This window comes from Sceloporus undulatus, chromosome 4, assembly GCF_019175285.1.
Source record: "Sceloporus undulatus isolate JIND9_A2432 ecotype Alabama chromosome 4, SceUnd_v1.1, whole genome shotgun sequence".
Taxonomy (NCBI): Eukaryota; Metazoa; Chordata; class Lepidosauria; order Squamata; family Phrynosomatidae; genus Sceloporus; species Sceloporus undulatus.
Window position 1 is genome coordinate 161738525 of NC_056525.1, and position 12268 is coordinate 161750792.

A 12268-nucleotide genomic window follows, 5' to 3' on the forward strand; every position below is an offset into this window, starting at 1 on the left:
ACAGATACCGAGGACCTACTATATAGTAACTTAGGAGTATGTATACAGTAACCTAAGAGAGTGTGGTGATATGTTTGGCCTGTGAGGAATTCCTTCATCTTTCAGGGCTATAAATAAGTAACATGGCAAATGAAAGGACAACAATACCATACCAAGCAGCTGTTTTTCCTGACCCTCTATCCATTTGGGAGCAGCAGAAGAAAAGGTCTTCTGGGTAACTGCAACCAGCCTAGTGTTTTTTGGCTGCAGTAGATTTTTCCCAGAGGACCTAAGTGCACGGGGTGGGTTATATGAAAGAACGCGATCCCATAAGTAGGCTGGACCCATGCCATAAAAAGCTTTAAAGGTCATCACCAACACCTTGTACTGTGCCTGGAAACTAATAGACAGCCAGTGGAGACATTTTAGAGTCAGTGTTATATGGTTACCTCTAGCTTTTCCAGTGAGTAATCTGGCCACCATATTTTGAACTAAAGGAACTTTCCAGACTAGGCACAAGGGTAGCCGGATGTAGAGTGCATTGCAGAAGTCCAGTTGTGAGGTTACCAGCGCATGTACTACCGTTTCCAGATCTCCCGGCTCCAGGAAGAGACGCAGTGTATCAGCCAAAGCTGATATTTACCTTACCTCCTCACTCTCCTCTACTGGAAACATTCATTCAAACACAGATATCTCCCCTCTGTTTGGTTCCATGACCACATGTTCTCTGGCACAGCCACTTAGGTGATCTAGAATGTTACTCTTTCTTATGAACACATAGGGGCTATACACATGGGCTGCATGCAGCTACCCCTTTTTGCTCTGGATTGGTGCCATGGCAACCACAAGCAGTGGCACCAATATGGTCCCTGGAGGGAGCAAAAGTGGCTTCTTCTTGCTCCCTGGAAGGGTGTCATAGGTGTGACAGCATGCCATGATGACGCCCCTTTGGTGCTGCACTGTTTGGGCACTGCACCAGAGGTGCATCATCATGGTGCATGCCATCTAGAAGGGTACACACCAAAACGGCACATGGCCATTGTTGTTAGGGCTTGAAGTGTGTGGACGCTCAGCCCTCATCCCACCCACATGCCAGCACAATGTGCTGGTCTATATAGCCCCATAGTTATTCAGGATACATACAGCAAAATACAGCAAAATAAAACAAAATACAAAATCCTCAGGAGTGATACCTTTATTGACCAGCTAAAATGCACAAAACACATAATGCAGTTATCATATACCACTGACCAAAGAACAGTACACTTTTGTTTGGGATCGTCATCCTCTTCCACCATGCATGGAGTTTCAGGAAGGATGCACATGGAGCATTGAGGGAAGAAGGAGACACCCACTTAGCCAGCCAGATCAGCCAGTTCAATCCTGGCAACCAATGGGATGACAGATGTCAAAGTCAGATCACCCTCACATCCGTATAAGGCAAGCCTTTGATGTTCCACTGGCTTATTCTTCAGGCAAAAAATATTTTAAAAAGCACACAAGAGGAAGAAAGAATGATGGGAATGGAATCACATGCCTACATTTTGTATAGATATTGTCTCTGGTGTAGTTCAATTGGTTTGAGGGATCTCAGTGCAGGCCAAGGCAACATCTCTTAGCCATGTGGAAACTGAAACAAAGGATAATTACATTTAAACTCCACATTTATCCAGTTACTGTGAAAGTAGATGTGATCATCCATTAGTATAACATTCCATCCTTTAAATGCCTTCTTGATTTCATCCATCTCAAGATCACTCTGAATATTTTGATCAGGGTTGGTGCACAGAGTGGTGGTGGTGGACAATAGTATGACCAAATATTGGAGAAAGATAATAGGCTGTATCCTTTCTAGATTAGCTTAATGTGTGTGATTTGGGCACTGAAAGGATGCTGAATAAGTTGCTATTGATTATATTAATTGGAAGAGCCAGCATGGTGTAGTGGTTTGACTAGGGCTCTGGAGACCAAGGTTCAGTTTCCTACTTGACCATGGGTGACCTTGGACAAGTCACACATTCTCAGCCCCCAAAACCATCATGATAGGTTCACTTTAGGGGTCTCCACAAGTCAGAAATGACTTGAAGGCATACAACAACAACACTAACAACAACAACAACAACAACACGAATTAGATTGTTGTGAAGAAGGTCAGTGAATATCTTTCAATAAAATATTTGCAAATTCTGCCGGGTGGGGGGATGGGTAGCAGAAAGTAGCCATGAGGTTTAAGAGTCATCTTGTGTTTGAGAAGGGCTGTGCAGAACACCGCTGAAGGGCTGGCCTGCAGCCATTTCCATCTTCCCCAGATTGAGGCCATAGCAACTGCATGCTGTGGCCCTGATCTGGCCTTTTCAGGGTGTGCCTGGAAAGGACACAATAGCCACAGTGCCACAGCTTGAAGGCACTCCTTTGCCCCCGCGCCATGTAAATTCAGTGCCAGAGGAGTGCCGTGACACCACACATCATGTGGAGCCATGTGTGGCATCACACCACCATGGAGGCGGAGTCAGAGCATGCGTCGTATGGATGCCATGTCCCAACTCCGCCCCCCAGGCAAGCCTTAATGGCCAGTCTTCATAGCCCCTAAGAGTTCAACTGGTCTCCATGGAAAGAGAGCAACAAACGCTAAGCTGCTGTTCTCTTTAAATTATTATTACTTCCATCATTGTTGTTATTATTACTGCAGTGCTTTATCTGAACACTTTGACTGGCAGGTTAAAAGATTATCTTGTTCACACTTAATGTGCACTAACAGGATTGAAGAAAACTGACTTAAGGAGCTTTCATACAGGTCAGGAAACATTGCTACATTTAAAAAGATATTCCTTCTGTTCCTCTGTGAAAAGATAAATGTCTCAACACCAGGTTTTGAACAGGAGTAGGGGGACTACTTTGCTCAAGGCTATTGCACTGTGAAAAACAACTCTCACATGTCATCATGGTCTAGACTTGCTTTCTTTACAGATGACTGAGCAGTTCCAGCCGATCAGTGGCAAATAATCAAGGCCAACCTAGGCATTAGACTGATGAAACATCTGTCCATGACATCAAGTTTGCAGAGTGACCAAATAGATGGATAGCCCTTCCATTTGTCTGAATCACTGCCATGCTTCAGTCAGAGTTGGCTGAGCCATCAAGCTAGAAAATCAACCATAACACACAGCCCATATTTCTGCTTCCCATTTGAATGCTACTTTAGCTCTTTTTAGGTGTTCACTTTGAAAAAAGATACAAGAAAGATTGTAAAGCTAGTTAGCCCCCTTCAGAGCTTGGACAAGTTACCTTTTGGACTCTGGATTCCCAGAATCTTCTAGTGAGGATGTTTAGGGGCAGGCCATGCTCCAACTGGAAATGTGATCAGTTCAGCCTGAAACAAATTGCCTTCTACACATGTAGAATTATGTCCAGGAGAACAGGATCCAAGACTGATCTCTATCTCTATGTTGGGAGACTGGTGTGTGCAGAAAGCAGTCTCTTTTCAAACTGAGGTGATCAGATGTGAACCAGGAGCATGGTTCCTGTATGTGCTGGTATCAAGGGGATGGGGACCTTTTGAATTTCTGCTTGCCCATTAATACATTCAACCATCAGAGGTATTTATTAATCAGCATTACAGTTTCTGTAGGGTCCCTGTGGATGACAGACCCATTACACCGGTGGTTCCCAACCATTTATATTTCCCACACACCTAGGCAATATTTGATTAATGTTTGCACCCATAAAAAAGATGTATCACATGTTAAGATTAAGAGGTCCAATTTCTAATTTTTGAACAACAGATACAACCACACACAATACTGTAAGTGATCAAAATGAACTTTTAAAAAATTACCTTTTAACTCAGTGTATAAAGTGCAAATCTAAATTGAGCAACAAGGTTCTAATTTATAAAAAAAAATGAATGATAACTCATGACACAAGCCACAGGTCTGAAGGACACAAGCCACTCTTTGTTGCACCCATGAAATTTAATCTTGCACCTCCTGTGGATACAGGCATCCGTTGGGAACCCCGGCATTACACATACTGAAAAAATTCAAGCTCTGCAGGTAGAGGAAGGAACCCTGTCCATGTGGAAAAAAAACCCCAAACATCCCCAACTAGTTTCTGCACTGACCTGCTTGAATGATGCATGGGGCCAAATGGGTAGAACTCAGGCCCAATCCATGCTCCAGGGCAATTCTCTGGAGTAAAAGAGTCCCCTTTTGCTCTGGATCAGTCAGAAACTTCAGATAATCCCCTGGGCATGCAGACTGCAGGTCAGTATGGGAACAAAGGGAGGAGTATCAGTGGGTGGGTTTGCTGCTGATCTCGACCCACCCAGAGCTCTCAACTCTCTGCAATACTTTCACTTTCAAGTTCATGCATTTCCTCCAGCATCATTCCTTTTGTAAATGTGCAAATTAATTGCACAAGTGCACATTAGCACAACAATACCATCAGTACAGTGCACCAACACAAACTGATCGCACAAACACACATTAGCACAACAATGTGTGTGGACAGTGCTGCCAATATCGACTTGTTGTGAGAGTTAGCCCTCCTCATGGATCGGGAAGCCCTGGTGGTAAGCTGTATTTTTCTGTCAGTGTGGACATCGACCCATTTCTTAGGAATTGTGCACCAAGCAAAACCAAGTTCAGTTGAAAAACTGGATGTTCTCGTTGGGCTGCGCTGGGACTAGCTATTTTTCTGAGGCTTTGAGAAGAAGGAAGGGGCATTGGCAAGCCAATGAGCTAACTGTTCTTTCTTTCATCTTCTATATAGTAACACCATATCTACATGATCACACCCAATCTCATCTCATTTCAGAAGATAAATAGTACGTGGATGAGGTCATATCAAGGAAATATGATCTCCAAGTAAGACTAGGAGAGAATCTTGATTGACAACCTGGAGTTCTATTGATACTCATAACCCTGTGTTAGCAAGACCAACACTCTGACTCAGCATCCGGCAACTTTCTCTGTTCTTGTATTCCATGCGATTATACAGTTTGAACAAAAGTACATTAATTGAACCTACCCTGCAAATTAACAGGAGAGATTCTGGCACAGATTTGGAGAAAGCATAGAGGGAAACTCTGGAAAGGTTACTTTCATACTTATTTTGTTGTATGTGTGTGTGTGTGTGTGTGTGCCTTCAAGTCACCTGTCAACTTATGGGGAACCCATGAATTTCATAGGGTTTTCTTAGGCAAGGGATAATCATAGATATTTTTGCTAGTTCCTTCTTCTGAAATACAGCCAACAGTACCTGATATTCATGGGTGATCTCCCATCCAAGTACTAACCAGGAATGATTTTGCTTAGCTTCCAAAATAATTATGAGATCTGGTGCCTTTATGGTATAGTTCCAGAATCTCCCAACCATCATAGACATTGTGTGCCCTCTGGGGGATTCTGGGTGTTGTAGCCTAACTTTTTAAAGTACATCATAGATGAAAGGGTAACTGGTGGGCTTGATTACCTGCCCCTATAAAACTTATTCACTTCTGACAGACCCAGATAGTAATAGGCACATGAATGGATCAGGGTAAAAGCTAACCCTCTAGTTTAAGTCCCTGAAAGATGAAGGGACTTAGCACTCCAGTGAGGCCTTGTGCTTATTTGCCTCATTTAAAGCCTTGTAATTCCCATGCACTGTGAGATAACTCCAGATTTTACAGACTTTACAGACTTTACAAACTTCTGACATTTTAGAAGCTGAAAGGCACATGGCCCTAGAATGGCTGCTTCATCAGCAGCCAAGATCATCTTTGAATTTTATCAGGATGAGATCTATTGTGTGGCATTTTCTGATAATGACATCAAGTAATCCTAAGAAGTACCAATAGTTCAGCCTTGGGTTGTCGCTATGATGTTTAAACAGCATGTTCTGGGTGGTGTGTTTTGAGTGTGTGTGTTTGTGCATGTCACAGTTTCAAATACTGTTGAAAATATTTTTTAAGGGAAAGGAAAGGAAAGGAAAGCAGAACTGTGGGGGGGAAAACCATGGAGCCTGTTAAAGCAGATAGCTTTACCAGTCCAGCTTATAAAGGGTCTTAGCTGGCTTTTAAGGAGCCTTACTATCAATCTTACAAAGGTTGCACTATAATACATATCCGTATTAGGATTTTGCTATGACTTTGATCCCAGATTCTTAGAGCATTCAGCTTTCTTATGATCAAAATCCACTGACTTCAGCAGCCACTTATGCTGAATCCATGAACTATTTAAATCATCACTGAATCTGGCCTTACTTTGCAGTGCTGTATCCCACCATGATAGTGTATTGGAGGACAGAACTTCACGAAGGGCTGACCCAAGACATATTGCTGCCTTGGGTAAAGGCTCTTTCTCATTTCATGTACAAAAGCTGACCAAGATGGCAGTTGACACTTACTTCAACACTGGCAGCATAATGTTTTTCTCCACTACATCAAAGGAAAGAGTACTATTTTTTAAAGAACAAAGAACTCTGTACTCCATCACCTTGTTTTCTACCCCACAGCATCTGAGTAATGATAGAGCTGGCCCTAAGTGTATAGAAATTAAAGTATCAGACTGAGTGTACTCATACCACCATCAGTTGGGGTGTGGCGGGGGGGGGGGGCAAGATGAAGTTTCACACATCCTTACTAGGGATGGAAAAATATTTGAAAATGTTTAGAAAATAGTCAAGACCATTCGAGTATCAAGAAACCCTGATTAAAGTAATCTTGAACAGACAAGAACCATCACTGTTCTATACAGAAGTATTATTTTACATGCAAAAAAAATATTTTTTTTGCACAGAAAAGGCTGTTTTCAGTCCAAATCAACCATGTTGTTTGGCACAAAATAAGTCCCCAATTCCAGCATTTACTCTACAAGAAAATGCCATTTTCTGTACATAAAATAATATTTCTGCATATCAGTATTATTTCCTGCACACACACAAAATGTCCTCTGTGCAAAACAACCACATGCAAATTTTGAACAGAATAAGTCCCAGTTTGTGAACAGGCTTTGGAAACTGTCTAGTTTTTAAAGGCTTTCTTGCAGTGGGAAGAAAACTGTTAAAATTATTTGCTGCCTCATTCAAGAAGAATATTAATAAAGAATTGCATCCCTGCTCTTTGGCGCATCCTCCCATGTTACACAACAGCAGCACAGGATGTGCTCATATGGCAAATTTGTGTAATTTTTGTGTATGCCTTTAACTATATTTTTTAAAAATTTGTAAGCCACTTTGTATCCCAGTTTTAGGGGGAATGCAGGAAATAAATAAGTAAATTAATAATGCAGCTGTCCCTTTGGACACCAATCACTTTCGTGGATACCCTGACAACATTGTCTACTATGTATATTCAGGTTGACCTCATGTATATGTCAAGGGAAGGTTTTAGGGTTAAAATCATGGATTTCAACATGTCCAAGACAGAGCTTCTTGTCTTTCCTCCTAAGCCCACCTTTCAACACTCTTTTTCTGTCTCTGTGGACAACATTTCTATTCAACCAGTCCAGCAAGCCCGCAGTCTTGGTTTTATCTTTGACTCTTCTCTGTCGTGTATCCCTCAGATCCAGACCACAGCCAAGGCTTGTAGATTCTTTCTATACAATATTGCCAAAATCCGACCATATCTCTCCGCCTCTACTGCCAAGATCCTGGTCCATGCCCTAGTGATCTCACGACTGGATTACTGTAACGTCCTCCTGGCTGGGCTTCCTCTTTCTCACCTCCATCATTTAATCTCTGTCCAGCATTCAGCTGCACGCATTATCACTTCCACCCACCACTCTGACCACATCTCTCCTGTGTTGGCATCCCTTCACTGGCTCCCTCTCCCTTTCCGCATTCAGTATAAGCTCCTGCTGTCGACATTTAAAGCCCTCCATGGACTGGCCCCTCCTTACTTATCAGACCTTCTTTCTCCTCACCTTCCCACTCGGGCCCTCCATTCTGGTAGTCATGGGTTCCTGTCTCAGCCCAGGATTTCCTCTGCCCCATCCCGGATTCACCCCTTTTCACTTGCTGCCCCTCACTCCTGGAACCTTCTTCCCCCACAAGCAAGAGCCATCACTTCTTTAACCAGCTTCAAAACGGAGTTGAAAACCATCCTGTTCAGAGAAGCCTTCCCAGGCATTGCATAATTGTTGCTTACTATCTGATGTTCTTTTGTTGCCTGTTTATCGATCCATTTCCTGTATTGCTATGTATTGTATATGTATTATCCTACTTGAGAGTATGTATTTTCCCTGGAAAATGATTAACCTTCCATTTTGAAGCCAAGCCCTCCCTCCAGTCCATCTGCCTTGGTCCAGGCCTCGGAGGTAGAGAGGAACTGCTGGACCTCTTACCCTTTCCCGCCACCACTCCCTTCTCCTTCTGTGTCATGTCTTTTTAGATTGTAAGCCCGTGGGCAGGGAACCATCTAACTAAAAAGATTGCATGTACAGCGATGTATAAATTTACAGCGCTTCATAAATAAAGGTTAATTATTATTATTATTATTATTATTATTATTATTATTATTATTATTATTATTATTATTATTATTATTATATGAACCATGGATAAGTCAAGGGTAAAATGTAGGGAGCTATAACAAACAATGTAAGTGGGAAAGCACTACTTCTATTCCTCCTTTTCCTTCTCAGGACCTCTCAGCAACCTCTCCTGACCACCTAACACCACTTCCCTGGTGCTGGAAAAGAAGGTTTTAACATCAGATTGGAAAGGAAGTGGATTTAAAGGTGGGGTTTGGTGGGGAGAGAAGGCATTAAAATCAGATCGGAAAGGTAATCACCTGTTTCATACACATACTCCTTGTCAGTAGCTGTTTCTGACATCACTGCTGAGGAACATGGAGTGGTGGTTCTTTCAGGACCTCTCTGAGCACTATTATTGTATTGATCCATATACAAATTGACCCAGGATTTTAGGGTCAATTTCTGGGCATAAATTTCTCAATTTATAGTTGAGTATATATGGTATTCAAAAGAGAAGGAGAAGATTCCAGTCCCAGGGCACAGCTGCCCCTTCTACCTCATGGGCAGCTTGAAGGTGCCCAGAAAGACCCACACAACTAGTCAGTGCCTAGGAGCTGCATTAGGGAGCCCACAGCTATGGTTGTGCTTCTGGGTTAAAAGGTATTGCAAAAGGAGGTACTGGGTACTTCTGTCCACAGTTCTCACCAAAATAGGTATGCAGGCATAACCAAGGTTGAAACCTGCCTATGGCTGCATCTATACTAAATAATTAGTGCAGTTTGACACTGCTTTAACTGTCATGGCTCCATCTGATAGAATCCTTGAAATTGGAGTTTTAGAGGGCACCAGAGCTCTCTGACAGAGAAGGCGGAATAGCTCACAAAATGACAAATCCCAGAATTCCATAGGATTGAGCCACAGCAGTTAATGTGGTGTCAAACTGCATTAATTCTGCAGTACAGATGCAACCCATGTCACCACAGAGCTCAAGTTTCACATAGCACAGCAAGATAGCAACACTCCACAGCCAAAAAAGATGAGAGGAGATTCCTCTGGGTGTCTGTACATTGATTAGAAGTGAAACAAAATACCAAGATAAATTCTCGATACATTCCCAGCAGGATATCCACAGGGGAAAGAAATGACTAATGAGAATGCAAGTTGTAGAAAAGGAACATTTTTTTCTCTGCAACCTTCCAGATGATTATTCTAATGAATGTTATCATTACATATCAGTACATGCTCTCTAGACAAGGCTGAAGGTTGAATATGATTTGGCAGACAGTATGGAGTCAAAGCCAGTCCTACTGTTATGCAGATGAAGGAATCCACTTAAGGACTCATCCACTATATGCTGCCGATCTGACATATGAAAAAGTAGGCAATTGCTAGTTCTCAGTTTGCTACAGCTTAAGTTTTAATTTTGATCTGTTTTAAAGCATTTGTAGGCTTGATGTATGTTTATTGGGTCATGGGGATGAAAAATTGGTTAATGGCTATTTGAAGCTGCGTACCTCTAATCTAATTCAGAGAGTCAGAGTGGTATAATCATTTGAGCATTGGACTATGACTCTGGAGACCAGGTTTTGAATCCCAGCTTGGCCATGGAAACTCATTGAGTGACCTTGGGTAAGTCACACTCTCTCAGCCTCAGAGGAGGTCAATGTCAAAACAAATTCTGCCAAGAAAGTCCCATGATAGTTTCGCCATAGGGTCACCATAAGTTGGAAATGATTAGAAAGTGCACAACAACAATGACCTCTAATCTATAAGTTGGCATTTAGAAAGCCTTTTACCCACCCTTTTTAGAGCCACATATACTATAATTAGGAACCATTTCTCCCAGAAATCCTCCTGCAATTTGGGGTGCAAAGAGATCCACATTTTCTCCCATATTCCTTGATAAGGGTCCCTCTCAAGATTTCTTACAGGGTCTGGGTTGTCCAGTACCCTGCTTTCCAAAAATTAATCATGGTTCCCTTTTATTCAGGAACCAGTCTCCTTTGGTCACTGAATCACCAAAGTCCACATAATGCTTGCCCACGACTTTTAGCACCTGCTCACAGAGTCAGACATCACTGACTCAAATGCATTCAGTCCGCCAGCTGCAATTAGCTGTCAGTGGTAAAATGCCTTGCCATCACAGTTGTTGGGTAAGGTCAAAAAATGCCCACTTTCTCATCTTTTGCTTGCAGTTGGCTGTAAATATATATGCCTCACCATGGCCCACTTAGGTGGAGATTGGTCGTGGGGTTATTGATTTTCTGTCCTTTGGCAGAAAAGAAGTCACCCCTTCTTCTATAAAGAAGTGACACTAATAGATGCACTGCGGCTGTGACTTCTTAACAAGTCTGGCTTTGCTGGCAGCTCTGTTCATGTCCTATGATTGTGATTTGCAAGTCTGGACTTCCCTCTGGATGGTTAAAGATGTATAGGAAGTGAAAGTTCCTGCTCTCCAGTCACTGAGGTTTACAGTAGGGGCATTAACCTCACTATTGGAATGGAAATTATGCTAGGAAAACTAGTCACAGACTACTCACTTTCTAAATATACACTGGGAGCTCTAAGATAACCAGGACATACTGTATTGCTTCTGCTTTAGACTGAAAATGCATACTAGAATGTAAAAGCAAAAGGAATTAATCCCCTCTGAAGCTCAGGATGTGAGTGTCATTGCTTATGTAGCCAAAATGTACATGCACAAAAAGAGGACTATTAATAGACCTGATGGGGTCTCAGAATGTATGAAAGTATGTGTCTTTTAAAAACCTTTAGGAAGAAAAATTCTGCATGCTGAAAGAGACACTTCAAAAATTCAATATGTCTGTGAAATGAATACATCCATATAAAATCTAATAACTCAATAACCACAAATTCAACTGCTCATGAAATAAAGGTTGTGTTATCCCACACCCTTCTGAATGGTAAACATCATTCCCAGTTACAGTGGAACGTTTCCCTCAGACTAGCATCTTGCCCATGACTGATGTGGGTTGAGCAAAATCCCTTGCACACTACTTATCATTGCTGAATTTGAAGATTTTAAAATGGAGAACTGTTTTCTACACATAATTTTAGGTTACCTAATGAGCAGGAATGATGTAGTAGCTTTTTTGGTCCCGAGGTAAGACTATAAAACATAGCTTTTGTCTACTAAATAGGATTCATTTCCAGCTCACATGAAGATTTTTCATTTCAGCTGACATTCTCTCCTAAATGTCCATCATGCCATTGCTGAGCAATTACCCATACATTAAAAAGACAGATGTCTGCCAAATATTCTTTAAAGAGCTATGTTTTCATGATTGGTGAATTTTGCTGTGTTTCTTCATTGTGAAACCACTTTCTCTTGCTTTTCCCTACAGCGGGAGTGATGAGAATCATATAGAAATCATTGGCTATAGGGTGCAATAAAAAAAAGTTTAGAGAGGCAGATAAATCCCACTCCTGTCCTACAGTAGGAGATGCTCTTGTGTCTATTCATACCGATGTGCCATGAAGTCATAAGCATGACATCAGCAGGATTTTCTTTTCTCTCCCCCCTCCCACTTTTAAAATAATTTTTATTCAACCAGGATTTTCTTTTCAAGCATTATGTATAGACATTAAAGATAAGCTATAATGTGATCAGATGGCAGTCAGTGTAATCATGACTATTCCTTTTTGAACAATACGTGATAATAGCTTTTTGTGGGTTTTTTGGGCTATGTGGCCATGTTCTAGAAGGGTTTATTCCTGATATTTTCCTGCATCTTCAGAGAATGATGGCATGGAAGAGAGTTGGGTATACAAACACACACACACAGACACAGACACACACATACACACACACA